The following is a 7,985-nucleotide window of genomic DNA, read 5'->3' on the forward strand; positions in this document are numbered from 1 at the left end:
TGAGATTGCATCCAAGTACTGCATTTCAGACTCTTTTGTTGACCATGATGGCTACTCCATTTCTTCTAAGGGATTCCTGCCACAGTAGTAGATATAATGGTCATCTGAGTTAAATTCACCCATTCCAGTCCATTTTAGTTATAATGGTCATCTGAATTAAATTCACCCATTCCAGTCCATTTTAGTTCATTGATTCCTAGAATGCCGACGTTCACTCTTGCCGTTTCCTGTTTGACCACTTCCAATTTGCCTTGATTAATGGACCAAACATTCCAGGTTCCTACGCAATCTTGCTCTTTACAGCATCAGACCTTATCTCTATCACCAGTCACATCCACAAGTGTGTATTGTTTTTGCTTTGGCTCCATCCCTTCATTCTTTCTGGAGTTGTTTCTCCACTGATCTCTAGTAGCATATTGGGCACTTATTGACCTGGGGAGTTCCTCTTTCAGTATCCTATTATTTTGCCTTTTCATACTGTTCATGGGGTTCTCAAGGCAAGAATACTGAAGTGGTTTGCCATTCCCTTCTCCGGTGGACCACATTCTGTCAGACCTCTCCACCATGACCCTCCCATCTTGGGTGCCCCCACATGGGATGGCTTAGTTTCCTTGAGTTAGAAAAAGCTGTAGTCCATGTGATCAGATTGACTAGTTTTCTGTGATTACGGTTTCAGTGTGTCTGCCCTCTGATGTCCTCTCGCAACACCTACCATCTTACTTGGGTTTGTCTTACCTTGGACGTGGGGTATCTCTTCACAGCTGCTCCAGCAAAGCACAGCTGCTGCTCCTTACCTTGGAGGAGGGGTATCTCAGTAAATACTTTATCCAATTTTCTGTTGATGGGCCGGGTTGTGTCCCTTCCCTCTTGTTTGACCTGAGACCAAACTATGGTAGGGATAATGAAGATAATGGTGACCTCCTTCAAAAGGACTTGACGTATTTAGTGCCTCTGATGCTGCAGCAGGCCACTTTCAATGCCTCCGCTGTAGACTCCTGGACTGTCTGGGTCACAGGCATGTCTGGGTCAGTCTCTTGTGGGGTCACTGGTCCTTTCTCCTGGGTTCTAGTGGGCACAAGGTTTTGTTTGTGCCCTCCAAGAGTTTGTTTCCCCAGTCCTGTGTAAGTTCCGTAGTCAGACTCTTGGAGGGCACAAATCACACACACACACACACACACACACACACACACACATATATGTGGTTTTCTCAGGTCAAACCACTCAATCCTAAAGGAAATCAGTCCTGAATATTCACTGGAAGGACTGATGCTGAAGCTGAAGCTTCAATACTTTGGCCACCTGATGCAAAGAATTTACTCATTGGAAAAGACCCCCAGGCTGGGAAAAACTGAAGGCATGAGGAGAATGGGACGATGGAAGATGAGGTGGTTGGATGGCATCACCGACTTGATGGACATGAGTTTGAGCATCTCTGGGAGTTGGTGATGAACAGGGAAGCCTGGCGTGCTGCAGCCCATGGGATTGCAAAGAGTCAGGCACAACTGAGTGACTGAACTGAACTGAAATAGATGCATACATATACACATACAGTTTTCTGATCCTGTGGACATCTTATGAAGCAAACTATGTCCACATTTAACTTTATCAAAAATTTTCCCCAGCTTTTTTGAGGTACAGTTGGCAAAGGAAATTGCACTTGAGGCATATAACATGATGATTTGATACATGTATACATTGTGAAAAGATTACCATAATGAAGCAAATTAATACTCTATCACCTTACATATCACCTTTCAGTTATCATTTCTTCTTGAGGGTGTCTGAGACCACTTGAGATCTATTCTCTTAGTAAATTTCAAGTATACAATTCAGCATCATTAACCACATCTCTAGCCTCACTTTGCAGAGGTGGGAGTTGAGGCACAGAAAGCCAGCTTGAGTCTCCTGACAACAGGCCATGGGCCAGGGCTTCCCCTGCAGAACCAGCCCCTCCAGAGCTCCTGCCTGCCAGGGAGCCTCGTTCAGCCCCTGCTGGGGAGAGGAGTGGCCTCTCCCTCCCTCTCACGGGCTCCCTCTCTCCACATTCCTCTTGAGGGCTTGGCCCAGCCAACTGTGAAGGATTGTACCTGACAGGCAAGGCCGAGGTGGGAGCTGTGAGGTGGGGATGGGAGCCCGAGGTGACTTGGTTACATAAGCACTCCTGGGACAGGGGACAGTTACATAAGGGGGAGGCAGGCAGGGACGAAAGTGAGTTAGGGCAGAGGAAGACGCCAGGAGCAGAGGGAGAAGAAAGAGGACAGAGCAGAGGAAACATGTCCATCACTGGCTGGGCAGCTGCCTTGCAAGGGGGACACCAGAAACAGCCCAGGGTGGACCTTCCTCTGGCCTGTCCCTTCCCCAGTTCCCCTGCCTGGGGAGACCCCAACTTCTCTTGTCTGGGCCCCATTGGGGGGCCAGATGATTCCAAAACCCCTCGAATAATTTTTTTTTTAACTTTACAATATTGTATTGGTTTTGCCATATATCAACATGAATCCGCCACAGGTATACACGTGTTCCACATCCTGAACCCTCCACCCTCTTCCCTCCCCGTACCATGCCTCTGGGTCGTCCCAGTGCACCAGTGCCCCCTCCAATAACTTTTGACCAAACACCTTTATTGCTTAATTAACCAGAGCCAGGTTCTGTTGCTTGAGCAACACAGAGCCCTTTCCTCCCCAAATACCAGAATCCAAGGGGGTCTAGAAACTTCTAGGCACATGGTAGTTATTCAATATGCATGTTAAGTGAATAAGTGAACAATGGCTACTTAATACATTCTCTTGTAATAGTTTTACTGTCATATTTTTTCAACCTGAAGGTCACTTTGGTGGGCAAGTAGCCCAGTGGGTTATTCTCACCTATCTCTTCTCTGCCACCAACAGGACCACGGTCTCACTCTGACAGGCATTTCGTCCATGGACAAATATTACCCAGGTACTGTGCTGGGAGCCAAGGAGGCAGATGAGAATAGGATGCTAGAACTGTTGACCCAGTATTTCCAGCTTGCTGCATTCTGCATGCATGGTGGGATTTGCACATCAGTCTCTTTGTGGGTGGGTGTGGGAGTCCTGATCATTCTTGGCCAGTGAGTTTATAGTGGGAATGGCTGGTGTCACTTCCAGGAGAAAGATTGCATGGTTGTCACGAGGCCCTCCCGGGCTTTCTTAGATTAACACTACAAAACTGTGGCTTCCCTGCCAGCCTTGGGACCTCTGGGGTCTCTGGGTGCCTGGGTGACCATGGTGGGCAGACATCCATGAGGTACATATGCATGAACAAGAAATAAACTTCATTTTTTCATGCAACTGAATGTCAAACATTGTGTGTTTCTGCAAACAGCCTGGCCTCACTTGACTGATTAAATGTGCTGTCTTCCAGGAGTTTACAGTCTGGAGGCAAGGTGGACACATATGCTGCATCTCTCTGTCCCCCCAGATCCACTCCCCACCCCCTTTTTGTTCCAGGAAGCTGAACTGTGTAGATTCCTCAATGGGCTCCCTGCCGTCTGGCTTCTGATTGGGTTTGTTCAAGTGGGAGCCCCGGCAGGACATTGGACAGAGATTGGCAACAAAGGCCGGGGTATTTATCCCAGTGCTTTGGGCCGGTGATGGCCCTCAACTGAAAGGCACTCTTCTTTGTGAGGCAACCATTTCCATGCAAATCTCTCTCCTTTGGATTCTGGTAACCACTCTTTCCCCATGACCACTAACCCTGGGTGACACACTGCCCCATAGGACGCCCCTGCACCTACACTTACGTAACAGTCCCTTTGTGAACAAACATTTGTAGTGGATTAGCAACCTTGAGGGCATTATATTCAGGCAGGGAGGTAAATCAGATGGAGAAAGACAAATACTGCATGAAGTCACTTATGTGTGGAATTGAAAAAAGCCAAATTCGTGAGAGCAGAGTCAATTGGTAGTTACCAGGGGCTGGCGGCTGGAGGGATAGAAAAGATGATGTTTAAGGGCACAAACGTGCAGTGAGTAGTAATTAAGTCCTATGGATCTAATGCACAGGACTGTGACTCTGTGTGTGTGTGCATGCTAAGATGCTTCAGTTGTGTCCAACTCTTTGGGACCCCATGGACTGTAGCCCACCAGGCTCCTCTGTCTATGGCATTCTCCAGCAAGAATGTTGGAGGGGGTTGCCATGCCCTCCTCCAGGGGATCTTCTCTACCCAGGGATCAAACCTGTGTCTCTTACATCTCCTGCAATGGCAGGCGGGTTCTTTACCACTAGCATCACCTGGGAAGCCCATGTGACTCCATAGATGACTAAATTGTGTTATCATCATTAAACTTGATGAGAGACTAGAATTTAATTATTCCAATCACTAAAAGGGAATGATAATTATGTGATAGAGGTACCAATTATCTCTACAATGGCAATCATGTTGCTAAATATAAATGTATCAAACTAATACCTTGTACACCTTAAATATACACAATGTTATATGTCACATGCATTTCTTTTTAAAAATTATTTACTAATATTTTTTATTGCACTGGGTCTTTATTGCTTCGTCTGGGCTTTCTCTAGCTACAGTGAGTGGGGGCTACTCTTCATTTTGGAGCACTGGCTCTAGGGTGAGTGGGCTTCAGTAATTGTGGCACAGGGGTGCAGTTGCTCTATAGAAAGTGGAATCTTCCCAGACCAGGGAGTAAACTCATGCCCCCTGTATTGGCAGGTGGATTCTTAACTACTATACCACCAGGGAAGTCAATATCAAATGTATTTCAATAAAAAAATAGGTAAGCTGTAAATTCCAGCTATTCCTTCTGTCAGGAGGTGGAGTCTGTTTCCTTTCTCCTTGAATCAGGGCTGGCCTCATGAATCTCTGCCCAGTGGAATGTGGTAGTAGTGATGCTGTGTATTGTTCAAGGCGGGATCAGTAGAGATCTGTAACTTCTGCTTCTACATGCTTGGGAACTTTTTTTTCTTAGAACCTAGCTGCCAGGCCGTGAGAACCCAAGTTGCATGGAGAGGCCACAGTTTGGAGAGCTGCGGTACTCTGATCGGCAGCACCGGTTGAACTTGAAGCCACCCGCCATGTGAGCGAGCCACTGGACATCCAGCCTGAGCACTCAGATGATTGCAGCTCCAGGTGACAACATGTATAGCAGAAGAATTGCCAGCTGAGCCCAGTCAATCCCTAGAGTCAAAAGAGATACTAAAACTTTATCGTTAAGTCACTACGTTTTGGGGTCCTTTGCTACTTCGCAGTATTAATCCAAACAATATTTTCTGTTAATACATTGTCCTGTTTTGAGAGTATCATCTCTTCTGTTGGGACTGACTCATTTGTTGTGGTTTTTCAGTTGCTCAGTCATGTCCGACTTTTTGTGACCCCATGGACTGCAGCACACTAGGCTTCCCTGTCCTTCACTATCTTCCGGCGTTTGTACAAACTCATGTCCATTGAGTCAGTGATGCCATCCAACCTTCTCATCCTCTCTCATCCTGTTCTTCTCATTGTCCTCGATCTTCCCCAGAATCAGGGTCTTTTCCAATGAGTCAGCTCTTCACATCAGGCGACTGAAGTATTGGAGCTTCAGCTTCAGCATCAGTGCTTCCAATAAATACTCAGGATTGATTTCCTTTAGAATTGACTGGTTTCATCTCCTTGCAACCCAAGCGACTCTCAAGAATCCTCTCCAGCACCACAGTTCAAAAGCATCAGTTCTTTGGTGCTCAGTCTTTATGGTCCAACTCTCACATCAGTATGTGACTACTGGAAAAACCATAACTTTGACTATGCGGACCTTTGTTGGCAAAGTAATGCCTCTGCTTTTCAATATGCTGTCCGGGTTTGTCATAGCTTTTATTCCAAAGAGCAAGTATCTTTTAATTTCATGGCTGCAGTCCATGAGGTCGCAAAGAGTTGGACATGACTGAGTGACTGAACTGGATTGAACTGGAAACAAACTAGATAAAAGTAAAACAACATCATATAATACAGTTGTTTTTAAATAAGGCTGCTCATTGGAAGCATATCTGGAGCTTTTTGGTAAAAAAAAGCAAGAGCCGAACATTAGTACTTTTCAAAAAATTCCAAAATAATTCTGATATTCCTCTGGATTTTAAAACGTGATTACAGGTTTTTCTATCAAATGGTAGTTTTGGTGATATCAGATCAGATCAGATCAGTCGCTGAGTCGTGTCCGACTCTTTGCGACCCCATGAATCACAGCATGCCAGGCCTCCCTGTCCATCACCAACTCCCGGAGTTCACTCAGACTCATGTCCATCGAGTCAGTGATGCCATCCAGCCATCTCATCCTCTGTCGTCCCCTTCTCCTCCTGCCCCCAATCCCTCCCAGCATCAGAGTCTTTTCCAATGAGACAACTCTTTGCATGAGGTGGCCAAAGTACTGGAGTTTCAGCTTTAGCATCATTCCTTCCAAAGAAATCCCAGGCCTGATCTCCTTCAGAATGGACTGGTTGGATCTCCTTGCAGTCCAAGGGACTCTCAAGAGTCTTCAACACCACAGTTCAAAAGCATCAATTCTTCAGCGCTCAGCCTTCTTCACAGTCCAACTCTCACATCCATACATGACCACAGGAAAAACCATAGCCTTGACTAGATGAACCTTTGTTGGCAAAGTAATGTCTCTGCTTTTGAATATGCTGTCTATGTTGGTCATAACTTTCCTTCCAAGGAGTAAGTGTCTTTTAATTTCATGGCTGCAGTCACCATCTGCAGTGATTTTGGAGCCCAGAAAAATAAAGTCTGACACTGTTTCCACTGTTTTCCCATCTATTTGCCATGAAGTGGTGGGACCAGATGCCATGATCTTCGTTTTCTGAATGTTGAGCTTTAAGCCAACTTTTTCACTCTCTACTTCCACTTTCATCAAGAGGCTTTTTAGTTCCTCTTCACTTTCTGCCATAAGGGTGGTGTCATCTGTGTATCTGAGGTTATTGATATTTCTCCCGGCAATCTTGATTCCAGCTTGTGTTTCTTCCAGTCTATTATTTTTCTGTTGACTAATCATTATACAATGGTATTAAGTGAATAATAGTTACATAATCACAATGGTAAAAGATGTTTATAACTTTTCACAATCAATAGCCAGGCAAAAAAAAAAAAAACCATAATGCAATTGTAAGCCATAATGGGAACATGATTAACCTAACAATATAAAATAATTGCATTCAATTTTGGGGGGTCAAGCAGAATGATGTGGTAAGTGGAAGTGCATACATGTTTACATGTTTACAACAGGCATACATGTTTTCATCCACCCAGCCAGCCTATGTCTTTTGGTTGGTGCATTTAAACCATTTACATTCAAGGTAATTATCAATATGTATGATCCTATTACCATTTTCTTAATTGTTTTGGGTTTATTTTCTGTAGGTCTTTTCCTTCTCTTGTGTTTCCTGCCTAGAGAAGTTCCTTTAGTATTTGTTGTAAAGCTGGTCTGGTGGTGCTGAATTCTCTTAACTTTGCTTTTAACTTCTCCATCAAATCTGAATGAGAGTCTTGCTGGGTAAAGTATTCTTGGTTGCAGGTTTTTCCCTTTCATTACTTTAAATATATTGTGCCATTCCCTGCTGGCTTGTAGAATTTCTGTTAAGAAATCAGCTGATAACCTGAGAGGAATTCCCTTGTGTGTTATTTGTGGTTTTTCCTCTGTTGATTTTAATATTTTTTCTTTGTCTTTAATTTTTGTCATTTGATTACTATATGTCTAAGTATGTTCCTCCTTTGGTTTATCCTTCCTGGGACTCTCTGTGCTTCCTGAACTACGTTGACTATTTTTCTCCTTTGTTAGGGAAGTTTTCAGCTGTTATCTCTTCAGATATTTTCTCAGGGCCTTTCTCTCTCTCTTCTCCTTTTGGGATCCCTATAATGTGAATGTTGTCCCAGAGGTCTCTTAGGTGGTCTTCATTTCCTTTGATTCCTTGTTCTATATTCTGTTCTGTGGCAGTAATTTCCACCATTCTGTCCTCCAGGTTACGTATCCCTTCATCTT

Source organism: Bison bison, unplaced genomic scaffold, assembly GCF_000754665.1.
Source record: "Bison bison bison isolate TAMUID 2011002044 unplaced genomic scaffold, Bison_UMD1.0 scf7180017864072, whole genome shotgun sequence".
Taxonomy (NCBI): domain Eukaryota; kingdom Metazoa; phylum Chordata; class Mammalia; order Artiodactyla; family Bovidae; genus Bison; species Bison bison.